We start from the raw sequence: 13,395 nt of genomic DNA, 5'->3' as shown, positions 1-13,395 counted from the left end.
TCATTTCCAGTCACATCCTCTGATTAGAAAGTGCTGCAACAATATCGTTGCATATCATTTGCCCGTAATTGGGAATACCTCCCGGCATATTTCGATTTGCGTGTGTGTGTGTGTGCTTTATTTATGCTTATCATCAGTGCTGTTCAAAATCAGTTTTTTGGCAACAAGCAATTTAATAAGTCAGTATTTACAGGCCAGCGATCTTATTAAGCGGAAGGACAAACTCTTGAGATGATCATTGCGACTAAAAAATGACATCGGGCCTCTTTGTTGGAATTATTGCTAACATGTGTTATAATAAGTTTACATATTCTTCGTAGGACATTAAATAAATATATCTCATCTGGTTTCTGTTTTGATTTTTTTCTTTATCATCCATGGCAGGCGGGTCTGGAACGTGACCCGTCGGGATTTACTGGCGTCTCATCACCTTTGTTTCTCGTCGTCGCATAACAGAGACGGATCGGGCGCCAGATGTGCAAAATAAATGTTTACGCGTTTTGGTTACGAATGTACTATTTATTATTAAGAAGGTCCACTCTCGCAGAAGATTTAACACATGTGTTCCAGCCTGCTCCTTGTATGACATCACCGGCTATACAGTACAAGCCCCCACTGTGTGAAAAATGACCCGCCGGCAGCCAAGCTAAACAGTAAAGTGAGGATGAAACCAATCAGCAGTCCCGCTTACGCATCGTTATTCTCGTCGGCACGCCGATAAACGGGCCGGCGCGGTTTTCGTTCCGCTGATCCGCAGGCTCCTGCGCGAGTCTCCTTTTGGTGCTTTTATTGCTCCCCCAGGTGCCGTATCAGCAGTGGCGTGTTTATGTTCACAACAAAATGAAATAGGAGAGCGTTGACGTACACGCTCGTCTGGAATGGCTTTTATTATCGGGTCATTTGAAAGAGCCAGTGCAGACAAACATGTGGCACCATTTTTTTTTTTTTTTTTTGGGGTCAAAAATATGTTGTCCCGGTCAGGATCCCTGAGGCACGCCTCGCTTTTGTGTCGCCCTAATTGACATTTCGCCTGTTGACTGTGCATCCTTTCAATGTTCCACTCTCCTTAATCACTTTTTCCCCACTTCATGTTTATCATGGATTTTCCATGTCTGATTATATCCCCCCCCCCCCCCCCTCCTCTCCCCGCCTCTCTTTCGGTCTCCGTCCTCTTGAGTAATTGCATTGATGGCCAACAGTGCTGATAATTAATTATGCAAGACACCAAAATTGAGGTGAGCGCCAGGGATGAGAGGCGCTGGTGCCAAACGGTCCACTGTACGGAGGGGCGGGCGGCTGGAGAGGATTACGACGAGGTCTTTCGGGGCGGGGAGAGGAAGGATGCCAGATGGGAAACAGAACAAAGGGAAGAAAATGAGGAACGGGAGGATGGACGACGGGGGGTGGGTTGAAGAACGGAACAAGTGAGAAGTTACGTTGATCGGCCCGGACGGCGATTGGGGAATTAGGCGAATGTGTGCAAAAGTAAAACATGAGCTGCACAGATGGGCTCCTTATGGATCCGGCAAAGTGTTGAAAAGTAGCGTTCGATTATATGATGCACTCTGTTATCGCTTACGTAGCTTACTGTACTGCGAAGCTCATGCAAGGAACCGGTGGAAATTCAGTAAAACACAACAGGGGAGCTCTATTAAAAAAAGAATCTCATTAATAAGTCATAAAAATTCAGGTTAGTTGCAGTTTTGTGCAACATAAAGGCGGAATTCTGCCTTGAGGAAAGGAATTTACACAAAAGTAGGGCAGTAATCAAAAGGTCCTAAAAGTCATAACAACAAAGCACTTTAACATAAATACGAGTATTTTTTTTTTTTATAAATTATAAAAGCCATCCACCAGTTTGCCGTTATCTTTCAAGAAAAGTCAAGTGAAAATAAACGTCTAAAGTTTGATACACCGTAGAAAGGAGTTTTGGAAACAACACTGAATGATTAGAAAATATTAATAAAATATTTTTAAAATATTTATGAAATATTTTTTAAAAATCATAAAATATTTAAAAAATATTCATAAAATATTCAAGTGCCAAATATTTAAAATGAAGCATGAAAATCATGACAAGTCAATCCCAACAGGTTGTCACGAGACGTTTTCATGCCGAGACAACGAGGCACTCTAAAGTGGCCTCACCACCTAAATATCCACCCAACTGAATAATTATCTTCAATGTATTCCGAAACAAATATCTGAATCTCGTTTGTTTTTCTGCTGTAGCTACCAAAGTGACCATTTGGTGCCACCTTTTTGCTCCTCCCTCACCGTCTTCCTCCATCTTGAAGTGCGACTAATTAAAAGCCTTTAATCAAGACTCCTAATGAGGTGTAATCAGGGCCTCGGCATTCTTCGCCCGCTTGCTCGCTCGGGCTTCTGGAGCTGAACACGGGCAGCTTCCGATTGTCTCCTTTGCATTTATTACCCCACCTGATAAGATAGCGGCTGTAATAATGTACGCCTCCCCCCCCCCCCCCTCCCTCATCCACCTGCTTAATTAGAGCTGCCCTTTTCCGCCTTCTGTCCACCTGAACCGTCTCATATGTCGGGATTAGCGCACGGCAAAAGTAGGCGCAGGAAAAGGAGAATCATTAAAGTCGTCATTACGCACCAAAGCTTTTTACAAGCGCTCGTTTTATTCTGATTATTACTTCCCCCCATTGTTCCGCAAGAAGGCAAAGGGAAATGGGATCCGACTGTAAAAAAAGAGTGTGTACAATCTTACCCGGACAGAAAATGTAAATGGTTTTGAAAGTGGAAAGCGGCGAGCGGCGGGAGGCCGCCAATGAAACGCTTTGACTACGGGGCGTCCGCCTGGCCTTTTTGTCGCCGCCGTGGTTTAAAACAAGAAGGAGCGAGGCGCGCAGGTATGCGCTCGCGCTAGGGAGCTGGCATCTAATCGCAATTAAGATGGCCGCCCATTTTTCCCCCCGCGAGCCTTTTTGGAATCCTGACAGAATTATGACGCCTTTTGTTCCACATAAGCTATTAAGCTTTGGAAAAGAAGTGGTTGCCTTGACGACCGTCAATCAGGCCGCAGAATGAGGGCTATTTGCTTCGGGGGGGGGGAGTGAATCATCTATTTTCTTTCAATCTGTCGCTTTTGTTGCCGGAGATGATGCCCTGTAGGCAAGTCGATTCAAAGTACAGTACACCGACCACATTATTAGGTACACCACAATCTCCAGATAGCAACGAAATCGAGAATGTCGTGGCGCTAAACAAACAATCCGTGACTAATGTTGAAAAGACAAATCATCTGAAAGAAGAACATAATTGAGGGCCATGCCGGGGTCACTTAAGGCCAAATGAACCAGTCGGCTCTGTTTTTGCATCCAAAACAATTTTGCCCCAAATTGATTGCACTGGCGTGAAGATTTCAAAAGAGTGCATTTGCACATTGTTGTGACGCGGCGCGAAAGAATAGACTGCGCTCATCACTTGAAGACAATGGCGGAGATGATTGGTAGCCTCCATCTTGTCATATTTAATTTCCCCATATCCATATTTGGGATAATTACGGCTTGCTGTAATAATGATGCGCTGTGCAGCACAGACGAGGCCACTCTTGTTTGTTGCGTTTGGGTTTTATGTCTCGCAGTGGTTTCGACATTGAATTATTGATGTATAAATGATGACTTGTCGAGTTTTTATGCACGGCGAAGAAGGGAAAAAAAACGCGCAAATTGTGGCCTTTTTTTTTTTTGTCGGAATTTGCAGATGGGCGAAAAGCAACTCAATTCAGGGACGTTTAAAAATAAATGAAACGCGGCCGCTTCCCAATGCACCTGTGACCACTGCGGAATTTTTTTTTTTTTTCTCGTCAAGCCTCAGCGTACATCGTCCTACCTTGCCTGATGCAATTTTGATGAAAGCAAACATGTGCTCCAAATACATTCAAATGATGTTGCGTCAACCGGCACAGGCGTACCAAAAGCGAAGCGCTAATACCATCACAGCTTGACCCTTCACCTTGACAACGCCGTATATCTCCCGGCGCCCTTGCCGAGGTAATGAACTGGCGCGGCGGAAAAGCGGGAGGCCAAATCCCTCCATCTTGAGCTTTGCCGGAGCCGATAGCCGAGCGGCTTACGTGGAGGGAGAGCTTTGGTCCGAATTGGCGGGAGAGTTGATGAGATAATGACAACGTTGACATTTGGGTTCCGTCGGCCTCGTGTTCACAAACACGCGGCGCCGCCTGCTTATTTCGCAAGATGCACATTTTTATTACCTCCGTACAATTTTGCTTGTTTTTAGCTGGAGCCAATCCCGAGTTACGAGTTAATTTTTTGCAATATATTTTGGAATTATTTCAAGGTATCGGTACTCGCATCCTTCTTATAGTCATTTTAGGAACTAGACATTACAAGATTATAAAATTGCAGTTTTAAGGAAATTTATTGAAAATGATCTGTCGTAGTTCTTTAAGGGGAAATGCTAGCGGTATCGGCACTTGGTATCGGCATCGTGTGCTAGTGTGCTTATTTGTTTGGCTCGGTGTGGATTCAGATCAGTTTGCGCTAGCTTGTTATTTATGCTAGCCAATAAGCCTCATGAAGACTGAATAGTTCTTTAATAATGGCGTCAATTACTCAGTGGATGTCCAAAGAGCTGGAAGCAGAACTAAAGTGACGGCTTAATGCAATTTTCTCAGTCCTCAATACTCCAGCGTTCCTGTTCACGTCCTCCACTTGCTAATAACGTTTTCCCAACGTGAACAAACACTCCTTCCACCGCCACGCACACCTCCATCCAGCCTGTGCTCCATCTTCTGTCTGTGTTCCAGCCCATCAGACATGACAGCACCAGCTGGCTCCTGGCAAAATGCGCGTCTGAGAGAGTGTCAGCTCTTCCTCTTGAGGGTCCGCATTTCTGACGCTCGGATCAGTCACGCTGAGCTGTAGGTGTGGCAGGTAGCCGAAAACCACCGAGTAGCTTTTCGAGGAGCCATGTTTAATTTCGGAAAAAAGAAAACATAGACTTGCTCCGAGCGACTCGTTTCTTCATATGTGGGCGTCGACTGCAGATGTGTAGCCTCGCTTTTGTAGTATTGTGAATCTGCCCTCAAGTTTTGGGACTTTATCATAACATCAAAAAAAAAAAAACATGATTCCACCTTACTGGATAAATAAAGATCCGTTTCCTTCTGTTTTGTCTGCTGTGTGAACTTCCACGGGGGCTTTGCGAATCATTTAGCACCGATTGGCAACATTCCAAATGAATCGCAGATGTGCGTGTGATTTTGTTGATCCTTCACCCGTCCTACCTTTCCACTGCTGTCCTCCCTCTTTCCCTCACCGACCAAACGCTTCATTCCATCTGTCCACTCGAATCTCGGCCGTTGCCCTTCAACATTTTTGCCCTAGTTTCATAGAAGGAAACAGACGTGCTACCTACAGGGTAGCAAAACTCATCCCTCCGTTGCCTCGATCCCACGTGAAATGTGTATTTTCAGGATCCTCAAATTAGACTGCCCTATTTTTCCATTGTTTCTCCTTTGCATCTTTTCTCTCTTTAACTTGGAACAACGTCATGCGAATTGATGACTGTAACAGCTTTTAAAGAGGTTTTAAAGAGATTTCACACTTGCGGAGTCCCTCAGGGTTCCCCTCTTGAGCCCATACAGTTCCCCGTGGACACATACTAATTTAGGCCGACTGTTCCGTTTCAGTACGGATGTCATTTTATGCTGACAAAATACATCCTCTGCTTGTGTACCAAAAAAAAAAAAGCTGAGAGCAGCATTGTGACTTGTTTTGGCCTTGAGTAAAAAAAAAATATATGGACTGTCTGTCAGGAACGGTATCCTTTCTGCTGCACACTATTTATTCTCTTCAAAATGTGGAGTGCATTTAAAAAGCATCAGAAAGTCAAAGTCAAAGTCAAAGTCAGCTTTATTGTCAATCTCTCCACGTCACAACACACAAAGAGACCGAAATTACGTTTTTCTCTATCCCACGGTGACGAGACACATAACACGATAGACATACAAGTACGCGACACAATATAAAAACAAGAAGGCAAAAAATTCAAACAATCAATAGTAAGAGTGATGAATAAATAATAAATAAACAGATAACACAATAAATAAGAGGAGCAAAACGGAGCCAGCAAGCATAGCGCAAAAGTAAAAAACATCATAAACAAAAAGGCACAAACAATAAATAATAAGAGTAATAATAAATAATAAATAAACAGATAACACAACAAATAAGAGCCAGTGTGCATACAGACAGTTCAGACAGTAAAAGTACAAGACGCTACGCAGAACGGGGGAGCGAGTTCAGGATCCTAACAGCCTGGTGTACGAAGCTGTTTGAGAGTCTGGTCGTGCGGGAGCGCAGGCTTCTGTACCTCTTCCCAGAGGGCAGAAGCTCGAACAAAGAGTGAGCGGGGTGACTCACATCACTCACAATCGTGGTCGCCTTGCGGGTGAGATGGGAGGTGTAAATGTCCTTCAAGGAGGGGAGCGTAGGAGTTGAAGCGGAGGAGGTGACAAACTGCAGAGGAAACGGATTGACAGGCAAGAAGAGGAAGGTGAGAAATGTAATTGAGAGGATTGGGTCTACTTTACGCCTCGTCTAGGGCTTCCCCTTTTCAGGAAAGGAACCAAACGCAAGACGTACGAGTAAGAGACTACCACAGGTGGGAGTAGGATAGATCAGCAGCATAGCCGCATGGGATGTTGAGAGAAAAATAATAAAATAGAAACAAAGAGAGTTCAGGGAAGCTGACCTAATGTGGCGTGAAGCGGAATAAATGGAGGAGCAAAGTGGGCGGGAAGATAAAGTCAAATAAATGTGGCTGTATGGGCCAATATGGAAGCACCGCTTCAGGCCACCCAGCAGAGCTCATAAAGGTTTTTTTTTTGCCCTCGAGCCACCCGTCTTAAACCTCCACAATGGCCTAAAATGTTCCCTCGCGGCAACGTAAGCAGATAACGCCACAAAGACAAGCGCGAGAAAACTCAATCGATGCTCAGGCGAGGCGGAAGCAAGATGAGGGTAAGCTGGCCGGGGTGCCGGCCAGGCTAAATGGAAGCGGGGCGGTCAGGAGCATCCACTTACAAATCCTCCGCTCGGCTTTCTTCTTGCTAAACGCTTCCCCCGAGGGCTTGTCGCAGGAGCTTTTCATGAATCACCTGCGCTGTAATGCCGTAATGGCGCGCGGTGCTCATTACCGACAACACCGCCCGAGGGGGGCGGGCTGGCGGGGTGCCGTCCCAAGAAGAGATGACGAAACCGTTCATGTCTGGGATGTCAAGGCGCCGGCCTTCGGACAGCTTCGCTAACGTTAAATGCTACGCTAATGCGTTTGGTTTTGACAGTTTGAAACCAACATTTTCTTGCTCAATATTGCAATTGCGATGATTTTTTCCAAGGTCTTCCTCCCGTTACATTTTTCAACAAACGCAAGCAATAAACTCATCTGGATTACAATGACAAACCATTTTATGACCTCGTTGGTTTTACAATAGCACAAATAATGTTCGTTACAAAGCACACAATAACTGCTGTTTGAAGTTTGACGAGTTGATATGACTTCAGGCGGACGAGTATTTACAAAAAATGCAAAGCAAGAACAAATATTAAGCAAAGGTGTGTTTCGGTAAAACAAACACAATGACAGGGAGTTATTTTTTTTCTTTTGTTGGGCTTTACCTTGTGAATAACCGTTGATTGTGTTAATGTCAATATAATACAAATATATATTGAACATGTATTGTTTTTAAGGATATGTATATATTTTTTTTTTTATTATTTATTTATTTTATTTTTTTATTTTTATTTATTTATATTTTTTTTTATCATGAATGTAACTAGACTTTTCCTCTAAATTTATTTTCCTTCATTTCAACGTACGCCAACACAACAACAAAATGACTCCAAGACAACTTCCCAAGAACATCTTAAAATCCCAAGATGGCCGCACAGTGATGACACACCGTTTAGCACGTCATATTAGCCAATATCCAAAGCGAACTCTGTGGCGCAGTGAGTTGATGAATTGACCAAGCGCGCATTTCACGCGGCGTGCTTTCAACAAGATGGCGTCGCGTCGCTCGGGCTTCCGAGACCCTCGTTTACCTCCGACGCGTTTCCCATTGTGCGGCCTGCTTTATTCACGGCCCTCTTTTTCTTTATTGTTCCCGTTCCATTCAAGTGTGACATTCGCAAGCAAATCCACTTCACCGTTAGCTTGTTGCTCTGGCCTTTTCTGGAAGCGTCTTTGTTCAGGTGCCTGGCGCTCTTCAATATGATGGCTGGCAAATGTGTTTTGTTTTGGATATTTGTGTTTTGTTTCCAGCGTGCGTTCCAGATAGCGCCGCTGCCGATGGCTATCTTTTTTGGAGGCAGCTCTATTGATTTGTCCGTGCTAAATAATTGCTGGGGTCTACAAGCTGTCATGTTCGGGGGATGATTGCTGAGCTGTGGTGCTCTCCGGCAGTTACCTTCCCAAATTCCCCTCTCTGATCCGTCTTTAGCCTCCTTAGTCTATCTCTACATTTATCGATCGGGACCTCGGTGACTATTCCTGTCCTGTTTTTTTTTTTTCCCCCGTAGAGTGACATTCGGGACCAGGAAAGTAAAATATGGGGAGAATACCCAATGAGGACACTCGGAAGGGTCAAAGTTTTTATTTGTCTTACGTCAACGGCAGAGTGGCCTGGAGCCCAGGATGTTTTTTGTTTTTTTTTGTCCGAAACAAAAAGACGGGCGATTTTGAACTTGTCCGCTAAAAAAAAGTTGAGCAAAAATAATGAGGACTTCTGAAGGACTCCTGATTTAAAAAAATAAAAAAATAAACTGTGAGAAGAACACTAGTGACCTCCCTTGAACGTTTGTGAGAACTACAAAAATTTGTGCCGTTCCCCTTGCGTCTATAAAAACAAAATAAAGATGGGTGAATGCAAAATTTTAAGTTGGGCAATCAAGCAAATATTTAAAGTTTTGCTCATATGAAATTTTCCTTTCCCGTCTTTTCGACAAAAAAAATAACTGACCCAAACTTCAAATTTCGTAAACACAACTCAGCAAATTGTTTTGAACTCGCTCGCTTTGTTGCGCTAGCATCGTTGCCCTTAATATCAAAAAATCCTATTTTCGTATTTCCAAAACTATTTCAGCCCCCAAAAAATGCAGGTTGTGTTTTTTCACAGTCTACTTAAGGCCAACTTAAAAATAAACACAGCATGATGTGAGTCAGAATGGCCGCATGCCCTTCAACGACGTTCCTGTTCAGAGAAGTTAGTAAAACGCAACACTTCCTGTGGCGCCCGTAGCTAAAAGCTCGACAGCGGAGAAGCGGAGATAAAAACCTGAATTATTAACTGTAGACTCGAGTGAACCAGACTCGCTCCTGTCAGGGAAAAGAAAATCCCTTTTTCTAATGTTTGCACACTTTTTTTTTTTTTTTTTTTACACTTACTGGACTCCCATAAATTCCTTGGTGTTAATTATTCCCTGGCTGACAGTATTAAGGTTGCCAAGGAGGAGACGGAGTGGAGGAATGTAAACAATGAAAAGTTTACTACTCTGGGAACTTTGGCTGCTATTTACACCCCAGAAAGTTTTGAGCAATGAAGCAACACAGTGAGTTGAAATTGTAGACTTGCAACAAAAAAAAAAAAAGTTAAGACCATGGTTCGGTTTACACATGTGTGGCAAGAGATGTTAAGTTTTTATGGTTGTTATATTGAAAATCATCACCAAGGGTTTTGTTGAATGGGATTTTTTTTGGTGGAGATTTTTAGTGATGAAATTGCTGAATTTTGATTCATCAAACTTTCAAGAAAATAGTTCCTGAGGTGAATTGAATTTCAAACGGCAACAATCTGAATCAGTTTGGTTAAATATTTCATTGGTAATACCGTAATTTTCGGACTATAAGTCGCGGTTTTTTTTCATAGTTTGGGTGGGGGGGGCGACTTATACTCAGGAGCGACTTATATACATATATGTTTTTTTTCACTTTTTTGGGCATTTTATGGCTGGTGCGATTTATACTCCGGTGCGATTTATAGGCCGAAAATTACGGTAAATGCAGAATATTTCTTTGAAAATATTGATTTGGGGGGAAAACAATGAATTTTGAAATGAGGAAAAGTAATAGCCTGCCAGGCATGATTTTTTGTAATATATTAAAATTGGAAAGATTATTATTATTATGTGGAAGTAGATGCATGCCAAAATTAATAGCATTCCTACACTCTCGCCGAGGTGGCCCGATTCTGGCCCGGGCCCTTCAGATTTGACACCAGCGCATATGCGTGTGTGAGCATGACTCCATCTGCTGTACCCATTCGAAAAAAAAGACAATTTAGCAATATTTCATTGTGCGCACACTCCAGTGGGAGGGGGAGCGATCTGGATGATGTGCCATCCTAAATAATGAAGTAACAAGTGTCCAGACTGTCTCCCTGGTTGTCATGCCGAACAGCTGCGCCCGGAGCGCTCCACTTCGCTCAAAGTTCCGCGCACGCCTCGGATCCGCCCTGCCCACCGGTCGCACGGTGGATAAACGCGTCCGACCGTATTTTTTACCGAGAGAGCGCCTCCAAAAAAACTCATGCGGCGCAGGTTATTATTAAAGACGGAGGAGTCAGACAAGGCTGTCAAAATGATGTCAGAGCTTGAGTCAAAAGAAATGGCTTCTTCTCCATTTTCCTGATAACTTCTGAGGAAAAGTAATCTAGCATCTCTAGCTTTCCACAATATTTCTATGGAAGCCAAAGACGGCGAGATGTGTTAAATATATCCTCCACGCGTTCCTTTTGTGTCACTTGTCTCCATCTTTTTTTTTCTTTCTAGAGCTTTTGTCATTGTTTATCATGCACCTAATCTCTTCCTCCCGCAAGTCTGCTTATCTGTCTCCGTTCCCGCTCTTCCCTCTCGTCGCTTGTTATTTTCGTATAAAGCCCGCTCAAATGAAAACGGACAGCCGGTCCTCGTGAAATCAAAAAAAAAAATAAAATAAAGAATTTAGTCAATAAGCACGACAAGCAAGGGCCAAGTCCCAAGATACCGCCGCTCCTCTTCTTTAACCTTTGAGAAGAGCTTTATGAGGGAAGGCTTCATTGATTCCGCTTGGGTTTGAGGTCATTGCCAAGTGAGAGGGACTGGACATCTCTTTGTGGACCGGGACTTTGATGCCAGACAGATGCCAATAAAAGATCACTGTGCGAGGTAAATGAGAAAAAAAAAAATCAAAGAACTTTTGTCGACAAGACAGGGCTGCCACTTTGGATAGCCTTCGGAAAACAAATTGGAGAGAAGAAATCATTTCGGATACTTTTCGGGAGTTTTTCATTTTGACCGTTTTTGCGCAGGACAGGAAGATTTTCTTAAGCCTCTGGAAAGTCAGAGAAAGTTTTGGGAAAGTCATGTTTTGCGTTGTTGTTGTTGTTGTTGTCAGTGATGGAATTAAGCAGACTGTGTAAGTCATTAAAGGCCGCTCTGATTGATCTCCTAGTAATTGTTAGCCGTCAATATTCATTTTGAAACAATGAGAAGGGGGGCATCACATGACTCCATAATCCTCTTCTGGTGGTTTCCTTCCTCTTGTTGCTGCTTCATATCTTCCGAAGAGCAAGACCCAGCTGGACGTCTGCCCCCGCAACCCGGAAAAACGGCGGGCGGCCCGTCTGAGTCGCGGTTGGCCGGCTACCGATGCTCGTGTCAGTGCATTTGGGTCAAGAGTTAGCAAGGCCAAGCCAGGATGTTTTGAATTGTTGTCAGCTAGCTAGACAGATGTTCGCGTTAATTGTAGTAGCGATTCCTGGACACTTTTGTAGTTTATTCTGTTATAAATTGTTACATTTTGATGTTGTAGTTTATTTTAATGAGGAAAAATAACATCTCAACAATATATATATATTTTTTTACACTGCATCGAATGTGTGGCTCTTTCTGGTGTCCCTGCCTCGGCCACCTGGGGGCGGTATAAACTACTGTTCAGTGAGATGTCACAAGTCCTCTCAGCTCATCAGTGCAGCACTAATATGAGTCGTTCCTCGCAGAAGATAAAGAAAGTAGATGCTATTTAGCATTAGCATTTGTCTAATGTCCTGATATGCTAAGCTTAGTGGCTGTGTTAAATATACAAGGTGTAATTCTCTTTCTGTTAAATATTTTGCGTTGTGCGTCACCACAAGAAACCAGCTCACACACATTTTCTTTGCCTCCACTCACATGTCTCATTTATTCATAAGAGGCTGCCCTGCCTCTAAATTTGACTTAGCGCACGTCGGATTGAGTTGAGTGCAGGGGAAGCGTTAGTGAAGGTGTGACAGAGACCCTAAAATGGACGTCAGCTCCTCCGGGTGGCCCGCACTTCGTAACCTCGTCGTGAACCGACAGAAGACACTTAGCCCTCGGTTGTGGGCCAACAACCAGCTTCTCTTTTTTTTTTCGTAGCTGCCTTGTTAGCGGGCTCTCCGCGGCCCCAAGAACACGTTTTTGACATTAACGTCAGCACTTTGCGGGGAAAGACGGGGGAGCAGCTTTAAACATCACGGACACGACTGGGCTCGGCGGACACAGTTTTTCGCCGCAAAAAAAGGAAAGCAGCTGGAAGATTATGTAACCACATTACAGTGTCGCTAGAGATTAGCTTTAGCTAACAAGGTGTATTGCTTTACTGCAGCTCGCAGACCCCACTAGCTTAGCATGGGTTTTAGCGTAGCGCGTACTAGCATAGCACGTGGAATTTGTTGGTTCCACGTGGGCATCATCTCACCCCAAATTTGAGAGCCTGGATGTTTCTGTTTATTAAACTCCTTAGCTCATGGTTTTGTTAATTGCGTAACTCTTGGTACTTAGACTGGGCTTTTTGTCAGTTGTCGATTGACAGCGACAATAAAAAAAAGTCATTAAAATAAAAAGAAGGAAATAAAAAGTAGAGTAAAATGTAATTAAAATAAAAAAAATAAAATAAAAAGTAGAGTAAAATAAAATAATAATAAAAATTTCTGATAATAACTAAATATGGTTGACAGTCATAACCGAGTGTAACCGAGACTACGACGTGGGCCACGACAAAAATAAAAGTGTCGCTTCTGCTCTCTCTGAATGCAGATGCGACAACTTTCGCTTTTCCAACACTCCCGTCTGGTTCCAGCAAAAAGCATCTGGCTCATCTATGCAAAGCGGCGCCTCGGCCATCGGCGTGAGCTAAAAGCCCCCGCGCGGCCACCACGCCCAAAAGCGACACGGCTATGAAAGCTTGAGAGGTTCTGATGGTGTGAGAAAGGTTTCTTTGAAAAGTGTGGCCTGAAATGGCGTCGTCCCCCCCTGCTGGGGCCGCGCGCTTGCAATCGCCCACGTTGGACATGAAGGGCCGCCATTAAAAGAGCCAGAACACGTTTGTAGATTGTCGGGAACCCAA

General features: G+C 43.8%; 2 protein-coding genes across 8 annotated transcripts in view; one reads left to right on the top strand and one right to left on the bottom strand.

Moving 5' to 3' along the window:
- The window catches only part of arl2 (ADP-ribosylation factor-like 2), a 150,664-nt gene that overhangs the window by 67,767 nt on the left and 69,502 nt on the right, over positions 1 to 13,395 (bottom strand). Inside the window, exon 6 of one of the 2 annotated variants that reach the window (XM_061287080.1) lies at positions 10,474 to 10,483. The exons of the other annotated variant lie outside the window; for it this stretch is intronic. The gene's annotated coding sequence lies outside the window, so the exon portion shown is untranslated. Of the gene's footprint in view, positions 1 to 10,473; positions 10,484 to 13,395 lie in introns of those variants that run through there. 2 annotated transcript variants of the gene reach the window in all.
- LOC133159615 (tudor domain-containing protein 5-like) overlaps positions 1 to 13,395 on the top strand; it is a 121,025-nt gene that overhangs the window by 52,943 nt on the left and 54,687 nt on the right. The gene's annotated exons all lie outside the window — the stretch shown is intronic.

The sequence above is a fragment of the Syngnathus typhle genome, linkage group LG1 (assembly GCF_033458585.1).
Source record: "Syngnathus typhle isolate RoL2023-S1 ecotype Sweden linkage group LG1, RoL_Styp_1.0, whole genome shotgun sequence".
Classification (NCBI taxonomy): domain Eukaryota; kingdom Metazoa; phylum Chordata; class Actinopteri; order Syngnathiformes; family Syngnathidae; genus Syngnathus; species Syngnathus typhle.
Note: the sequence above shows the minus strand (reverse complement) of the source record. Positions and strands in the feature narration are given on the sequence as shown.